Below are 18,689 nucleotides of genomic sequence, written 5' to 3' on the forward strand. Positions count from 1 at the left end.
CCAGGAGCCTGCAGCCAGTGCCACCACACCATACACAGCCAGCAGGGCAAGAAGGGGCTGTTGTTCCCTCCTGCAGCAAAATCAGGATCACAGGGGTGACAGCAGGGCTGTGGCCACTCTTTGGCATCTGTAGAAGCCCCAGGGGGAAGAGGATCCTTGTGCCATGGGGTCATGGCTGGTCCTTGCCTCTCAGAGGGCACATAGGGAACCTGGACCCATTAAGCTGGCACTACAGCAGCAGTAGTGAAGCAACCGGAGGTGTCCTCCCACAGCACTGCTGCACCAGCCAGGTCCTACCCAAGGCAGTTTTCTGATCCCTAGTGTTTGAGGGTTTTTTTCCTCCCATATTTTTCCTGGCTTTGGAGGGAAAGTTAGGAGATTCCTTCTTCTGTCAGCTTAGCTAGGGTGTTTCTGGCATTCAGAGATAGCATAAATAGGGGTTGTGCCATTGAACTCTAGTCTAGCAGAACAAAACGAATTTTACCTTTTTGTCTGAATAACATGTTTCTGAAGATTTCTGTCTCCCAGGAGTTGCTTGAAAAAGATGGCTTTAATTTGGATAGAATACATGAATTAATAATACTCATAATTACCCTACAACCTCGTGTAGGTAGAGGGACCCCATGCCTGTCCCACCAGTATGCTTGACCTTAGTCTGAGGGACAGATGGGACAGTTTAACTGCATTCCCATCAGTTTCTTCTTGATGGGAAAACCAAGATTCATCATGCTTTACTTCCAGCATCTGCCAAGAACACAAGGAGAGCACATTGGCTGAATTCCTCTCTTGGCACAGCCATTCATTCACAAAGATTGGTGTAAACCTGGGCTGAACTACAGCCAGGAGCAGAGATGGAAGTGCCCATATCCTGTTACCAACTTCTTGAGCTGTTTAATCCCTTCAGCTGAAAGCTGACCTGTAGCAGATGCCATTTCATCAGTTTCTGAGAGCCAGAGACGTCCAGGCATGGTATATTCAACACAGAGGGCCAGTTTTTCAGCTGGTGCGAGTTGCCCCAGCTCTAATGACACCATCAGCATTACACCGATTCATGCCATAAATAGGATTAGGCCGTAATTATTTTAATTGGCTATGGCTCATATTTCGCATAACACAGAGGCAGATTTTTGAGTCAAGAGGCCTTTTGTTAGCATGTTCCTGAATATCTCGGCATCTGATGTGCCAAAAGTAAAATGGCTCTTGACTCTCATTTCCTCTGGGCTGCCTTTTCACCAGCAGCTTAGGCTTGATTTACACCCCTGTCAGTGGATAATGAGGCACATCTACCTGGGGATTTCAGGGCATCATTGCTTTTGTAGGCAGTTGCCAACTTTGTTGCTGGTCAAGCATCTGTTGACGGCTGGACACGTGCTTTTCTTGAGGCTCTGGCACAGCTGTAGGATGCTTTCTATGCTGCCTTATTGCCAATACCCAGGAGAAGATGCTAGCCTGAGTGGCCTCCCAGCCCCCGCATCCTTAGCTGTATATTCAGATTCCTCCTGCCATTATCTTGTCGAGCTTTTTAGCAGGAGGTGAATGCTCCTTAATGTTCTAAGAAATGGAGACACCATCCTTAAAATCCAGCAGGAGGAAGGAAAGCTTTGTTCATGAGGAAAGTGGTGTTTATATTAGTGGTCTTCCAATTAGCAACAAGCAATTAGGGTTTTAACTTGATTTTTGCAATCCTTCATTTGGGGTTTGGGGCTCATTCTCCCTGTAGGAGAACTGGAAAACCTGTCTTGCTTTGGCATTTCAGTGGCGTTTTCTGGCACATCAAGGATTTATGGTTGGCTTGATGAAGCTAAAGCTGGCACAGCTTTTCTGCAAGCGGAGGATTTGAGCAGACAGGTTTATACAACTCCAAAGAACTGCATCAGACTGGAGCAGAACTTGATTTAAAGGAAATCTGGGGAAGGTGGAGTGTTATGAGAGAAGAGAGAAAAATACATATAAAATACACTCAAGCACTAGATTAGATGCCTTCCTCACTTAGCTGCTTGTTCACACTCTTGGAGTCTCTGGCATGCCCTAAATAGAAGGCAGGCATTCTAAATCAAAGCAAATGTTTTCTCTGTCATTTCTGACACGACTCAATGTTTCCATAGATGGGCTGGCAAATCAGGTACTCTCTAACTGTGTTTCTCACCACGGATCTGTACTCAAAGTTACTTCTAGCACCAAGCTTGCCCAGGCTTCAGAGACACAGTGTTGCCAAAAGGTGAGGATGGTGTAGGGGGGAGTGGGGCCCTGTGTCCTGCCCAGCTTGCTGCGAGATGAAACACACACTCACATCCACCTTCCCTTGACAGCTCCAATGTTGTCACTGTCCAGACGTTCAGTGAAAACTGGAGCAGTGCCATAACATCATTTCCAATGAAAAAGAGAGCTCTTTAATTGTTGGCTCCATGTCCCAGCTCATGGTGAACATAAGCTTACTGGTGTTTGTTTATGAGTAACATCACGCTCTACCATGGCTTCTCTTCAATTAAGTCTTTTTCATACACATTCTTCTTGGTCATGGCAGGAAGAGTTTTCTGGGTTTCTGTGATTCACAGCAAGTGAACTTTATCTTTTTAGTCGTAAAATTCCCAAATGATCAGGCATAAGTGCCTCGCTCCTGCCACTATCCTCCTCAAGAGGCTTGTGTGCCAAAAAAAGACTTGGAGTTGGCTGACAAGTCATTTCCTGATTTGCAGCCGCTCCAGATTTACTCAGCTACCAGCCACCCCCATGATGAGCGTCGTTCCCGTTGGAATGAGAGCAGGCTTACTGCTGGTTTTTTTCTTCTCTGCTATGGATTTAAGCCTGCCAGGTGCTGAACCTTAATTCCTGCAGAAGCTATCAATGAATTCTGACTTTTGTCGTACGACTGGGCAATGATGTGACATCTGGATCTCCTATATGCTGGAAGTGTTAACCCCTTTTGAACTGTAATCTGTAGCAGATGGCTATAGCCCATGAATAAGGTTTGTTTCTACTCCAGTATATCAAGGAAAGGATCCAGTATGCTTTCTTTCCCTTACCTAAATTATGTGGACACCAAAGTCCCAAGAAGCGATGAAGAGCACCTGTGTTCCTTAAAACTCTTTAAGGAAGAAGCTATTGCCTGTGTTCCTTAAAAATCTAAATCTCCTCATGCACATCAGCATTTAACCCCAAAGTTTCCAAGGTGCAGGAGCACAGACAAGCCGTCCACATGTGTGGATGCCACTGTAATGCCAAGAAAAGGCAAAGCCTGCCTTTCTTTTCCCAAATCCTGGGATGGGACTACTCCTTAGATGTGTTCAGAGCTCACAGATTTTTTACACAGAGGCTCAGGGGAAGTTGACAGGCTTGTTAAAAGTAGTATAGCAATTATATACCCATCCTGGAGATGATCTGCTGGACTGGTGGATGTGCCACCAGTTTAGAGGGCATCCCTAAAAGCTTGCACATGCCTCCAGTGGAAGCCGGGGCACAGTCAGCTCAACTGGGGTCAAAAGAAGATCATGTGGAAGTAGCCTTAGGATGTGACTACTTTTGCCATGTTGGTTGCAGAAGCATTCTGCTTGTTTAAAGGCAACTCAAGCATGAACTGCTTAGCTAACATGAGGTAGTAGCAGTGTTAGTGGTACTTGCAATGGCCAGCATGCTTGTTCTACGGAGTTTCATAATCATGCAAGAGTTTCAGTTCTCGTTTTAACAAGACTTTGTAAACATTGTGTTTGCAGGGAAAAGCCTTTAAGATGCAAACTCTGTAGAGTTGCCTGCCAATAGGCAAGCAAAAATAACTATTATGTAATTATTTTTTAAATCCCCATATTCTTTTCAGCCTGCATTGTGTTTTATTATAGCTTGGATGCAGCAAGTGCTGAAAAAAAGGATGCACAGCTGACTGAAGTAACCTTGAATTACATGCTGAGTTTGATAGTAGGGACACAAGTCCTGCCTATGTATGTGCAGATCCAGATCGTACCTGAGCTGCTGTGCACTGGCCTGTGTCAGTACTAAAACAGACACACTGAAAAACCTGCATAGTTCTCCTGATCTCCGGCAGAATTGCACAAAGGAGGAGTTTGGTGTAGTGATGTTAGGGAGGCTGCATTGTGTCAGCCATTTGAGCAATTGGCCCCTGGTCTTATCCTTAGCACATACTTAACACATCTTGCCAAATTATGCGGTTGCTTAGTAATGTGAACAAATATCCCCTGGAGATTCAATAACCAAACTCATTATCACTTGTCATGTAGGCCAGGAACTGAATCCAGATCTCCAGGAGTGAATGACTGGTGCGTTAACCTAGTCTCCTACTGCTAAAATAGCAGAATGAATATGTGCAAAGTCAGCTCCATGCAGTGGGTAAAAATATGCCCTTAGTAAAAACACAGAGAAGCTCTATTAAATATTATTCTCATTACATAGGTTCTATTATCTGAAATAAGCAGGGGGGAATTTAGCATTTGTTAATGTTTTGAAGAGAGACATAGATGAAGACTGACTTTTTTATTATTATTTATTTTTGATCTTGCAAACTGAGCAATATAGCTGCTCTGGTTAAATGTTGCAGAGGAAGAGGCTGTTGCCTGTGTCATCTTCTGCACTTCAGGAGGCCACTAAATCCCTCTGAAACAGGATCTCATTCCAGTGTCACTTATGGATGCTGTTAGGTGGGTCTACAGCACCTACCACAGCTGTGTGCAGAGGTACCTAACCTTGCTCCAGACAGGCTGCTTTGCTACAGCATGGCCACACTATTGGGGCTCCGTGCAACAGTGCTGACACCTCCCCAGGATCCGAGCTTGTATTCCGGGTAGAAATGTGCTGTACTGCAGGGCCATACCAGCTCCTTTGGGACTAGCTAGATGGTGCTGCGTTTTGCATACTTTACGATACAAATTTTTGCAAAATACTTTACTTCATCTCCCTCTCTTCAGCAGGTTCCTTCTGGTTCATCAGGAAAATGCAGAGAGTCAGCCAGTTTGCTTAACAATGATTTTGGCAGTGAATCCAATATTTGTAGATCTGCGTACTGAATACATATGCTGTTGGCTATAAAGATACCACATTTTTCACTCATAAGCAATCCCAGCTGCATATATGGTTTTGGGACTTTATTTTATTCTGGAGTAAATTTGAGACCAGCTGCTCAGCATACAAATGCAAATTGGTTTAATTCATGTAGATAATGTATGCATATCAGACATTGAGAGTGTGTGTGCGCTCATAATGATAGGAGTTCAGAGATGTGGAGATTGATAATTTGCCTGAACAAGGTCAATACTGGCAAACATAGACAGGAACAACTCAAGCTGCTGTTGCCCTTTAATGTAAAATCTGCTCAAGGGCAAAATGGGCTAGATGCTAAGGCACATAAAAAACTACAAGGTGCGTTGTGACAGCCAGCATGGCTTCACTAAGGGGAAATCCTGCCTGACCAATTTGGTGGCCTTCTATGATGGGGCTACGGAACTGATGGACAGGGGTAGATCAGTTGATGTCATCTACCTGGACTTGTGCAAAGCGTTTGACATTGTCCCACACGACATCCTTGTCTCTAAATTGGAGAGATATCAATTTGATGGATGGACCACTCGGTGGATGAAGAGCTAGCTGGATGGCCACACGCAAAGAGTTGTGGTCAAAGGCTCAATGTCCATCTGGAGACCAGTAACGAGTGATGTCCCTCAGGGATCAGTGTTGGGACCGGTCTTGTTCAACATCTTCATCGCTGACATGGACAGTGGGATTGAGTGCGCCCTCAGCAAGTTTGCTGATGACACCAAGCTGTGTGGTTCGGTTGATACGCTGGAGGGAAGGGATGCCATCCAGAGGGACCTTGACACGCTTGTGAGGTGGGCTGATGCCAGCCTCATGAAGTTCAACCATGCCAAGTGCAAGGTCCTACACCTGGGTCGGAGCAATCCCAGGCACAGCTACAGACTGGGCAAAGAAGAGATTCAGAGCAGCCCTGCAGAGAAGGACTTGGGGGTGCTGGTCGATGAGAAAATGAACAAGAGCCATCTTCAGTGTGCGCTCGCAGCCCAGAAAGCCAACTGTATCCTGGGCTGCATCAAAAGGAGCGGGACCAGCAGGTCGAAGGAGGTGATCCTGCCCCTCTACTCTGCTCTTGTGAGACCTCACCTGGAGTATTGTGTGCAGTTCTGGTGTCCTCAACATAAAAAGGACATGGAACTGTTGGAACAAGTCCAGAGGAGGGCCACGAGGATGATCAGGGGACTGGAGCACCTCCCGTATGAAGACAGGCTGAGGAAGTTGGGGCTGTTCAGCCTGGAGAAGAGAAGGCTGCATGGAGACCTCATAGCTGCCTTACAGTGTCTGAAGGGGGCCTATAGGGATGCTGGGGAGGGACTCTTCATTAGGGACTGTAGTGACAGGACAAGTGGTAATGGGCTAAAACTTAAACAGGGGAAGTTTAGATTGGATATAAGGAAGAAGTTCTTTACTGTGAGGGTGGTGAGGCACTGGAATGGGTTGCCCAGGGAGGTTGTGAATGCTCCATCCCTGGGGGTGTTCAAGTCCAGGCTGGACAGAGCCTTGGATGACATGGTTTAGTGTGAGGTGTCCCTGCCCATGGCAGGAATGTTGGAACTAGATGATCTTAATGTCCTTTCCAACCCTAACTATTCTATGATTCTACGTCCCTTAAACAGCATTTCCTGTTGCTTCCTCTGGACATCATTGACACAGACTAATGGTTTTCTAGAGTTCAGTCTACAGGATCTTACCACTGTCAATCAGCACTTTTCATCTTCTATGGAATTGCCCTGTCTGAAAGCAAATTTGCAAAGTTTCTTGCATCTTTTTGTGTTAAAACACCCCAAAACTGTTATAATTGAGACCAAATTAAGGGGATGATGTCTCCTCAGTGCAGTGTTTTGGTACTGGGTTCAATTTTCCCCTGGTTTTGTTCTATGGAGAAATTTGTATTTTCAGCTATTGAACACGTATTTTCTCGTTTCCCACCTGTGTGAGAAGACATTGATCGAGTTGCTACAGGATCTCACTAACTGAATGGTCCTCCTATCTAGGCATTTTTACAGTTATCAGCTTCTTGCAGGGGTAATGGCATGTTTAGTGCTCTAGAAGTACAAACCATTAGGTATTTGCTACACTGATAAGCCCAAAGGCATTTTAAAGCTACTGTGACACTGCATCATGCTTACGTTGCCTCGTCTCACACTGCAGGACTTTTGTATTTTGCATGAAAAAGCTTCAGTGGGAGGTTGGCATTCTTGCAAGGATTTGGGTTTTGACCACAGCTAGAGCCAGAACACAGGTCTGCTTGGTATGTCTTTGCCGTGTGCTCTGGCTTGCATCAGTCTTCAGACCTGTGGTCGGAAAGAAGTTTTTTCTTCCACTGGGGTTGCAAAGTCCCTTGTTGGTGTGTTTCTGAATTTCTCTCAGTACCGATCCTCTCATGTGGTGAGCAAACCCTCTTGCCAGGCTTTGCTGAGGTCCCTTCCTTCATTAGGGGGAGGATGTTGGTAATGCTTCTGCTCTCTCCTGCTGTCTTCATTTACTGTGTGAAAGTTCCAGGTTCTGGCAATTCTTGCTTAGAGCTAACTTCATGAGAGGGTTTGGGAGGTGCTTTGTTGCCTGTAGTAAGCTGGCAACATCATAGAAAAAATGTTTAAGAACCTGAGAAATATATCTATTGCAACATTATTTGACTAGATTCAGCAGTCATGAACATCCACAGGTCTCAAAGGGGTCTTTGTCCATCACTTACTGACTTTTCTTATACTTGTCCAGATTCTGAATTTACTCACACCTGCTTTATTCCAGACTGTACCTCCGAGCAATTGCAGTTGAATTATTGTTGTGCTGTGATGGACTTAAGCATAATTTCTGAGCACAAACATACTCTTTCAAGTTCTGACTCCATAGGAACATTCAGACTAGGATGTGGATCATTCCTTAGTTGAGATTCTGGCTGGCAGTGGGATAAAGAAAGCATTGGCATCACACGGAAATTAAATTCCCTTCTTTTGAAATTCAGCACAGTAATTCCCATCTGCTCAAGCGAGGGATCCAGCACTCATTCTCAGACTTGGAGCTATCACTTACCGTCATACTGAAGTTGTGGTTTTAGGGTAGTTATAGAGCCCGTCTGGGAGCTGCTGCTGAAAAAGGATGTTCTGGCTCCCATCTAAGCCCTTCCATAGGGTGTGTGGCTCCATTCTCTTCCTTGTGCAGTGCATGGTGCTCATCCCATAGCCTGAGGAGTCAGCTCAGGGAGCTAAATCCACAGACACATTAGAATCATAGAATAGTTAGGGTTGGAAAGGACCTTAAGATCATCTAGTTCCAACATTCCTGCCATGGGCAGGGACACCTCACACTAAACCATGTCATCCAAGGCTCTGTCCAACCTGGACTTGAACACCCCCAGTGATGGAGCATTCACAACCTCCCTGGGCAACCCATTCCAGTGCCTCACCACCCTCACAAGAAAGAATTTCTTCCTTATATCCAATCTAAACTTCCCCTGTTTAAGTTTTAACCCATTACCCCTTGTCCTATCACTGTAGTCCCTAATGAAGAGTCCCTCCCCAGCATCCCTATAGGCCCCCTTCAGATACTGGAAGGCTGCTATGAGGTCTCCATGCAGCCTTCTCTTCTCCAGGCTGAACAGCCCCAACTTCCTCAGCCTGTCTTCATACGGGAGGTGCTCCAGTCCCCTGATCATCCTCGTGGCCCTCCTCTGGACTTGTTCCAGCAGTTCCATGTCCTTTTTATGTTGAGGACACCAGAACTGCATACAATACTCCAGGTGAGGTCTCACAAGAGCAGAGTAGAGGGGCAGGATCACCTCCTTCGACCTGCTGGTCCCGCTCCTTTTGATGCAGCCCAGGAAACGGTTGGCTTTCTGGACAGCAAGCGCACACTGCTGGCTCATGTTAAGTTTCTCATCAACCAATAACCCCAGGTCCTCTGCAGGGCAAACCAGTAAAGATTGCCTGAAGATGGGCTCACCCCTATCATAAAACCCCAGCCTTGGCCAGTTCTTTCTCAAGCTCTTTCTCCTAGGTCCCATTGCTGAGGGTGTCAAGGGGGTTGGTTGCAGCTTTCTCTGGCAGCTTCACAAAGGGGAATCTCAAAGAGGGACCATTTGACCACAGAGCACTTGCTGCTATTCCACAAAATGTACTTACAAACCTTTAGTCTTCAGAGGTATGCTGAGGTCACATGACACATGTAACTATGAATAGCTTTTTGGAGGCAGTATGATGGAATAATTAGCTATAATGAGCAGGGAAACAAAGCTTAATTGGTTTTTATGTCAAGGAAATACAGGATGTAGTCTTTTCCGGGGTACATTTATGTTTTTCCTGAGCAATACTTACCCACATACTTTACCCATGTTTTGCAAGTGCCTCACTGCCATACCAGAATCCATTGTCCTGAAATGGTCCCCTGAGCTTGTCTCCCAGTAAGAAGAGTTAGGGCAGGCTGGGTGCCTGTAGAGTTATCCTGCTGAAGGAGGGGGGAGGTGAAGCCAGCAGGCTGAATTACCTTCTAGGGAAGTGTTGAGGATGACAGTATATCTTACTTCTGCCCCTCTCGGGCCAAAGTCTCTTCTTCCTTTTGAGATGTATGCCCCAATCCTTTCAGGAAGTGTCTAAAATCTGTCTTTGACAAGCAAAATGCTTTCAGTTCTATAACATGGCCAGAAAAGAAGCCAGTGCTCCTATGTCAAACAATAGCCCAGTGATTATAGCATTAGCCCAGGGTAGAGGCACAGGAGTTCAGTTCTGTTCTGGAGGGATTTGAAACCATATAGTAGATGAATAAGTAATAAAAATGTATACACCAGCACTATTTTGCTTTGTTGTTTAGTCTTTTTCTATTGTTAATATGCAGTGTATCTAATTGTAAGTCATTTCTTTATCAGCAGTGAGAACTATTTCAGTAAAAAATGTTTATTTCACCAAGTTAGTTGCCTTCTTAAACCTGAAAAATGCCCAAGCATCCCATTATTATTGGTTTGAATTATTTATAGCCTGTAGCATTTTACAAGGCATTCAAAAAGCAAATGCATCCCATACTTTAAATATTACTAGGTGGTAAAAGATGCATGCATTGCAGTATAGGATTGCTATCATAGCATTTCCCCTGGTGTCACTTGCCACTGAACTTGACTGTGCTGCCACAACAGTGACAATCAGGAGTACTGTCATTATGGTCAGTGGGGGAGCTCTTGATTTGTTTACATTCATGCAAGCAAAGCCAGAAGCAGGCCTTGGAAAATGTTAAGGTCATTGCATCTAGTGAGATGTAGCTGCAGATTTCAAAATGACTGCACGGCTTTGCAAGATAGTGTTTATGAGCTGGCTTTATATTAATAGCAAATACATGTGAAATATTTTCCTCTTTGAGGTTTACAGCCCCATGTTTTCTAACAGAAAAGCAGGTGTATTGGCTTTGTTGTGAAGCTTTGTTGGTGTCAAATGCAGGTGGTGATGATTCAGATGTGTAACTACCTGCAGCAAGATTTCAGTGCTGGTTGCATCCCCTGCCCATTTGGGTCCTGAGACTTCTGAAGGTAAAGCTGAGCAACATCTTAAAAATTGTGTCTGAACTCAGGCAGTTTTGCTTAGGAATCAAGTATTTACCACCAGGACACAGAGACACCAGAAAGCTGGGAGGGAAGCGGTAGGTAGGGAAGGGTAGGTGTAGTGCTGAGACTCATCTACCTGTGCCCTTTCCTCCCAAATCTCTGCGCATCAGCCGTCCCCAGATGAAGCCATCTCTGGCTATGCCTGGACCACAAGTGGAAGGAAAGGTGTGCACGTGGCATTGAGTACACCGAGCTGCTCCCACGTGCCCTGCCTGACCCATGCTGGCAGGCTGGTGAGCACCAAGGTCATATCCTACAGCACGGGGCATGCAGGGCTGTGGCTCCCAAAAAGTCTGGAGCTGAGCACACACGCCTGTGACTTTGACCGTGTTCTGTGGAAACACATGCATAGGTAATAGAGGAATATGTCAAATATGTCGATAGTACATCAGGGTGTGATTGAAAGTGTGACAAGTCTTTGATGCTCTTTACCTTGGAGAAGAGTCAAGTCTTCAAAAGAAGTGAGTTGGCTATAGCAGCGAAGACCTTGACACCCAGATAGCAGGGCTGCTGCTTCATCACTCACACACATCCTTGCGGATTATACTGGGGGTTTCATAGCTGCTTGGTTTTTTGAGGATTTTTTTTGTTTGCCTTTCCCCCCCCCCACCCTTGTACTTCATTAGCACCAGTGCTTAACACTGGGTACTACATAATCCAGAAATCCAAACACTTAGGTCGTTAATATCAATATCTCTGCCAGAGGGCTAGTTACATCTCAAGCCTTTTTTTTTTTCTCCTTTCCTAAAGACATTTTTCACCCAGATCAATGGCTGGTGATTATCCAGTCTAAATCAGGATCCTATTATGTGAGGTAGAAGAGATTCTTTTGACTGCTGCTGAAATGTATGTAATAATAATAGCCACAGAGAGGAGTGAAATGTAGCACAAGCATCCTGTGTGTGTCCCTTTAATTAGAAACCATGCAGAGTTTGAAATCCGAGGTGCTTCCAAACATGCGTAGCGTTCATTTTAATCATCCCTCAGAGTGCGGGAGGAAGCATCAATTAAATTCAGCCTGAGAGGAACTCCTGGGAGTGGGTGCAGGAAATGAATTTTGTTTTAATAGTATTATGATGATGATGAAGATGATGGTGATGCACAGGGACAGCACTTTGAAAGCATTAACCTGAAAAGACACCCAGGAGCCCCGTAATATGTCAGCAAGCAGCCAAAGTGCCAAAAGATCCTTAAGGCATAACTGTGACCCATATTCTGTAGAAAATCAACTTTCCTCTCCCCAAAGGGGATTCAAGAGAATGACATGAAAGCGTAATTTGCATTATGAAGCCTTGTATCTTCCTTGATGTTTTCCTTGTCTGCTCCAACTGCCGTTGCTTCCTAACATCAAACCACGCAGAGCTTTGCCCCAGCTGAGGGAGAAGCTGAACTGCTCCTAATGGGAGGCCGGCACTCAGTGAAGGGGACCTTTCCCACCATGGAGGAGACGAGGACTCGTGGCGTCAGGGATGCTCTTTGACCTTTATGGCACAGGGAGGCTGCCTCTGACCGCCCGGCACTTGTCAAAGCCAGGGCTGATTAAAGCCCTTCTGGCAGTCAGCTGGCTAACGTGCAGGAAGGTGCCAGTCTGTCCTGTCAGCAGGACTGAGGCTTGAAAACGATTTCTAATCATCTTTGTGAAGAAAGCGCCTGTCAGTAAATTGTAGCTAATGAGGCGTTTTGGGGCGAGGGAGCTGGACGGGAGGACAAAGCGGAGGCAAGGTGCAGGGAGGGAAGGAGTCTGCAGTCCTGCCAAGGAAAGGGCAGGGGTCCCGAGTAAAAAGGTCATTTTGGTGGGGGGGGGGAATAACAACTACAGAGCACTTTGGATAAACAGAGCTGGAACGCTGTGATTTATAAAGCATGGATTTTTAATTTTGCATGGATACCAGATATTTTAATATTCCCAGTTGTGGCAAATGAGGGGGGAACAATCTCAAAATTCCTGGCAAGTAGGTTATCACGTTCATTTCTTTAGACAAGAGCGTGGAGACCCCCAGTGTGTCCTCACTTGAGAAGGTCCCCAACAGTGAAGGGATGAGGAGTCTGCTCACACAGCACAGATGTGGATGAGCTAACTCCTTTCACGCTGACATTTTGAGCCAAGAATATTTCAGCGTTAGCATCTCCTAATGCTGGCTATAAAGCTTGTCCCAGTGCAAAAGAAACCTCTGCAATTTCCATGTAACTATGAGAAAAGAGCCACAGCCGCTTTTGTGTAACAGGATTTGTGTGGGCTGTTGGTAAGGGCACGCTGCTGATAAATAAGGTTCAGTTGTAAATATTCTTTAGTGACATGGGAATTTATCCACCTATTGAAGTTTACAACTGAGCTACCAAGGAAACACGTTATTTAGCTCCACTGTGTATGCAGCCCACGGTGCATTTATCAAATGCCTGTCAGTTCAGGATGGCACAGTTCAGGTAATATAGTACTTACGAAACTGTTAATGCCATCTCAGGATGTTCTCATAGTGTATGTTTTTTAAAGCTGCCTTATGAAAACTTTGGACAAGGGGAAAACAGGGGATATTTGCTGTTTCATAGTGCAGGACTCTGCTCTGTGGTCACATGCAGTGAGTACGACACAACAGAAGGAGGTGCTGCCTAGGCACCACGTTATTTATCATTAAGCGTATAGTAAAAAAGCAGTGCAAGCAAATCGACCATTATCTTTTGCAGAAGTGTTAGGATTTTAATAGGGATTTCATATATTCCCCTTCATCAGAAGTAAGAATTTAGGCTGCCTTCTCATCCTTCACCCATTTGCCCATCTCAGTTTACAAGCCACCCTGCCACCATCACTGCTAGTCAGGTTCTTTGGTTGGGCACTTTTTAATCTCATTCCAACATCAGAGGTTCTTCACGGTCATTTTTCTTCTACTGCCTGTCCCATACTCCCTGGAAACCATCCCTGTTTTACCCTTCAAACCCTGCAATACTCTGACACCCTCAGAGACCCTTCAGCTCCTCAGCAAGTGCAGGTTTCCATATGAAGGAGTGATCCCAACATGGTCCTTGAACACCCCTATGTCACCTCAGAAGGGTAAATAAAAAAATTCCCTCATTTTTTGTATTTTTCTGGGTTGTTTTGCTTGGGTGCTGGAGCCTGTGAGCTGAGGCGGTCAGTGTCTGGTGTTGTTTCAGCCGCCAGTTGTCTTTATTCTCAATGATTGAAATGATAGAGAAGCTTTCGCACAGCCTTTAAGTTAATATTTGTGTGAAGAAGAGAGGAGAAAGATTCTCCTGGTGTGCATTTATTTCTTTCAAAAAAGTCTCTTCTCCACTGCTAGCAATGCCGGCAAGATTCTCCGGAGTGGGGCTCCCTCTGTTGAGCTCTGGGAGCTTCGCCAGATGGTAAATACAGCCGACCGCTCCATTTCTGGGTCAGCTTCATCTCTAGACCCTTCCTCTGCCACTCTCCTCTCCCTGTGGTCCACCTGAGAGAGAAAAATGGCAGTAGAAAAGTCGTGGCAAAGCTGGGTCTGGGAGCTGTGACCTGCCTGGTGTTTGCCAGGAGGAAACCCAGCTCTGATGAGTTGTAGTAGGTCTGGACCATAAAGTTCTTTCTGGGGTGGAGGTGGGAGAGGATTTCTGCTAAGGGAACTCTTGAGTCACAAGGCAAGGAGCCAAGAAGAAAGACGTGGAAAAGCTGGAAAGCAGACAGAAGGTATTGGGTTGGGCACCACTGGAAAATGTAGGCTGTTCCATGCTTTGTCAGCTTCTACCAGGAAAGATGAAATGAGGCGGTTACAGTGGAGATTCATTTTATGCAATGCTTTTTAGTATTTTCCCCAAAATGTACTTTTTTCTTGCCGTGACCTACAGCATAAAGTATTGTGTAAAATTCCAGGGCTGTAAATGCTGCTGAGGTGAAGGAGCCTGAGAAAACAAAAGGCTTTCAAAACTGCACGGTGGGCTGACTTTTTACTTGTTTCTTTTACCAAAAATAAAGAGAGCAAGGACTGGGTTCTGGCAGGCAGCTGGGAAAACCAAGTTGTGGTCCTGACCGAAGCGGTGTTGTCTGGGGAGTAATCAGTGAGAGATTTAATGTTTATTTAAAGGATTTAAGACACACTTTGAATGGAGAACACAAGGAAACCTTAAATATATAGCTGCCGTCGTGCCTTGAATATAAGATTTTGTTTTGTGTTTCTCCATAGCCTTGAGGGAGCTCCTCTTTGTTTTATAGCATGCCTCTATTTGTGGCTCTTGACAGGCTAAATGTAGCCAACTTTGCCTTCCCCCTTGAACTGCTCAAGCAGCATCCTGAAGCCCTTACTCGGGATGTCTTCGGTGCCCCTTGCCTTTGCAAGGCAGGCAGTTGAGGCATATTTTGTCTGGTGGTTTCTGGAGAAGCCACGTTGCATTCTTGGATTAGAGGTCCTCTCAGCTATTGGTTGGGACTTGTTGTAGGCCAGCTTCTGCTCTGAAATGTCTGTGTATAGCTGCTGGGCCTTTCACCAGGACCCCTGAACGAGATTGTAAGGGTAAGATTTAGCCATTAGGATCCAGTGGCTGTTTCTGCTTGAAAAGTGAAGGACAGACAGATTCTCAGAGCATACCTAGGTTTTGTAAAGCTATGGCCAGCACATGAGAGATCAATAGCTATTTTCCTTGGTGAAGGCTGCCAGCCATTCAGTTCTGTTTCAGATGAGATTACTTGTAAAATAAAGCTCTCTATTGTGTAGACATTTTTCTACACATCCACACCGCTTCATCAAGATTAACTGGATTAAAGCAGTATAACTGAAATCAGAATTTGATCTACAATGCCAGCAGTGTGTTGACATTACCACTTATTAAAGAGCTGAGGGTCTGGAAGCTTTCGGGTTTTGCAGAACATGAGGGGCTTTTTGCTGACACGGTTAAACAGCTGGCTGGTGTTACCCATGGATTCTCTGGGCAGCGATAACTGTTAATTCACTGCTAGAAATCCAACCTGACCCTGAAAGTCATGTGTTGTTTAATAGGAGTGCATGTAGTTTGAGAATTCTTCACTTTAAATGACGTGTTGCTAGGAAAAAGAGATCTTTGAATGTGTAAATATTGATAGATACTGAGTGACGGGCTGAAGCAGCGTGAGATGTGCAGAAAGTGTGAAGCTATTTTAGCAGTGATTACGAGATCGGATGAGCTCAGCATGGGATGATCTGATGATCTTACATTCAAGTTTTTAAACTTCCTAAGGGAAACAGTGTTGGACTGTAAAACTGAGCTCTTATTCTGATAAAGCAAAGAATCCCAAACATACTTATGTGACAAACTTTGTAGTGGAAAGCCTGCTGTTTCTTTCTCAGTTGTGCTGCAAGCACTAACTGCATTTGCCAAGGGAATGTTTGAAACATTCTTTAATCTTGGTGTGTACAAAGACAGACCTTATAAGGTAAAATGCAATTTTGCCATATAAACTACAAAATAACATCAAGAGACGCTCTTCTCTTTAAAGAGCAGTTTGTGCACCCGCATCTGAAGAGGATTAACAGCATCCTTTCCTCTTCTGGGGTGGTGAACATTGTTGTTTCCTGTTCTTTGGGGAGCAATGCAGTCGACTAGAATGATGCCGTACCTGCTCACCTTTGTTTTGTCTCTGTCTGCTGAGAGATTCCCATAGCATCTTATTGCAAGAGATCAATTCTGGAAATGGCATACAGTGTCCTGAGCTGTCTGGGCACTTCCTCTCCATGTATAAAAAGGACCACCTCTTGGGAACACATAGAGGTATTCCCGAGACTTCCTAGCACCTCGAAACAGTTTCAGAGAAGTGTTTCACACAAGTAGTAGTAGCTGTGCACAGGTCAAGCGAGTGTTGTCTGCACGTGTCCTCAGATATAACAAGGGACTGAAGCCCTCTGCAGCACCATCAGCCAGGATCAGGGCCTAACCATTATGTCCAAGTCCCTAGTTAAATAAGACAGTAGAGCTTCAGTTAAGAATTTTTATTTTCATTGTGATTAATTACTACTTGCATGACACTACAAATAAGCATGACACTTTCCAGGGTATGTAAAGGATTATGTTCAATTTTCATTCTTCATGGTGCCATTTTTATTGTTGGCGTGACTACTTTTATTCTCAAAGTTAATTTCAGAAAGGTTGTATCTGCGAACTGTGATTTTTCAGGCTTTTAACTGGTGGTTCTCACAGAGCGGACTAATAGCACATTGCTGGTTTTTGTCTTTGCTGCTTTGTGCAGAATTAGATTCTCTTTGATTAATTTTCCTATTATTAGCTTTCTATGAAAGCAAATGCTGCAGTGTCACCATCATGATCTGTTGGGCCAGGTGACCTGGGGGCAATAGTGCTTCTGAATGGCCGTATGGAAGACAAACCATCTTACATGGAAGACAAACCACTTTTTAAGAGTTTTTGCTGTGAGGTATAATGGTGATTTATGATCTGTCAGCCTGAAAGTTCCTCTTGAGAACAGAAGCTGCTAAATCTCCTCAGGACACAGATCTTATGGTGGTATACATTTGTAAAACTGCACTGGCTAAAGCTTGCCCAGCCCCTTGTTTCTTGAGCTCATTGCACGTGCAAGTGCTCTCTCTTGCTTCCTAGGGATGACTAAGAAGAGATGTATTTTAAGCACTGCTGTTAATTTAAGCTGAGTTGCTCTTGAAAGATGTTGAACCGAGAGTGACTGTAGCGAATTGGATGGCAAGGAGCAAGGGGACAGTCACAGCCGCTGCTGCTCGTCATGTTATGTCCCTTACCAAGCCTACCTTACCATGACTGGGCTGCCTGTTGTGCTTACCACTGACTACTCTGAACATCACATTGCCTTCCACTTTTCCATCCCACAGGGATACAAGCAGTGGTTTCACACTGAGGATTTAAGTTGCTCTCAGCTGATTTTCATGTGTGCTTTTGATGACCGAGATCCTGGTGCTAGTGATGGGAAGCAGCCCATCTCCTCCTCAGCAGTCCTGCTGATGGATGCTCTTCCAGGCAACCTCTGTCCTTTCCAACACAGCTGCTGTGATTTCTGTGAAGCTGTTATGGATGGCAAGAAACCATATGCTGAAGTGTTGCCCAGCCTGCTCGTGGGGAAATGCCTACTACTTGGAAGATGTAAATGCAGTTCCATGTGTTGCCACTGAATCCTTGCTTGTGTAGACTGGGAGATTCAGAGTAATGTGTGATTCTTCAGAGTAATGAAGCCAAAAATTAACAATATGTGTTTTAATTATTATTTATGCTATAGGAATAGTTTGTGTATAATCATGGTTTACAGCTGAGATGTGCATGCTTTTCATTATGTTTTCCTTTCTGTGTCATTTCTTCTTTATTGACTTTTGATTTGCTTTGGATGTTTACACTTGATAGTACTTCATGGAGGAGATAAGTGTGTATTCGCTCATTCAGAGGAACAGACTCTTCAGATACGTATTTGGAGAGTGGGGGATATGGAGATGTTGGAGAAATTTGAAGAACTGCAACAAGCAACTTGCCAGTGTATTTTGCTAAAATCACTGAAGTAGTCTAAAACAACCCCATAAATTACTCTGCCTAGTAGTGCTCTTACCAGGCTGCTCCAGCAGTGTGTTCTGAGGCTGTTTGACTTTGTCCATTCCTGCTTCACCTCTGGCTCTGACTATGAACAAGACCCCTGAAGTGGAAGGAAGGAGTTTAACCCCTGAAACAGGGGTCAGTGGAGGGTACCTTCTCACAGGGAATCCCCCCAGCGCAGGGGAAGCCCTTGCAACAAAGAAGCTGAGGTTTCCCTTCTCTACACAGCTTGAGCTTCGCGAGGCAAGAGCTTCAGCAAGGGAAATTACCCTTCAGCATTAACATGGCTTTCACACGGCAGAAAACCAATCTTTTGCTCTGCTATTACAGAGACAAGTTGTAGTTGGAGCCTCAGGAGGTTTCTTGGGTTTCAAGAGTCTGAACATAAGCTTGGTTTGATAGAAGGGTTGATAGATAGAAGGCTTTTCTGTCTGGGTTTAGTAGCTGCAGGCCTCGCCCCGATGTGTTTTATTTATTTCTTATATAAGGGAATGTATTGATGTCAAGGAATAGACTTGGACTTTTCTCTTGTGTGCTTGTGAGCCAGCAAATCCGG

At 44.9% G+C, this 18,689-nt stretch overlaps 1 protein-coding gene across 1 annotated transcript in view; it reads left to right on the plus strand.

Moving 5' to 3' along the window:
- Positions 1–18,689, plus strand: part of SH3RF3 (SH3 domain containing ring finger 3) — a 254,351-nt gene that overhangs the window by 132,981 nt on the left and 102,681 nt on the right. The window lies entirely within an intron of this gene.

Source organism: Lathamus discolor, chromosome 4 (assembly GCF_037157495.1).
Source record: "Lathamus discolor isolate bLatDis1 chromosome 4, bLatDis1.hap1, whole genome shotgun sequence".
Lineage (NCBI taxonomy): Eukaryota > Metazoa > Chordata > Aves > Psittaciformes > Psittacidae > Lathamus > Lathamus discolor.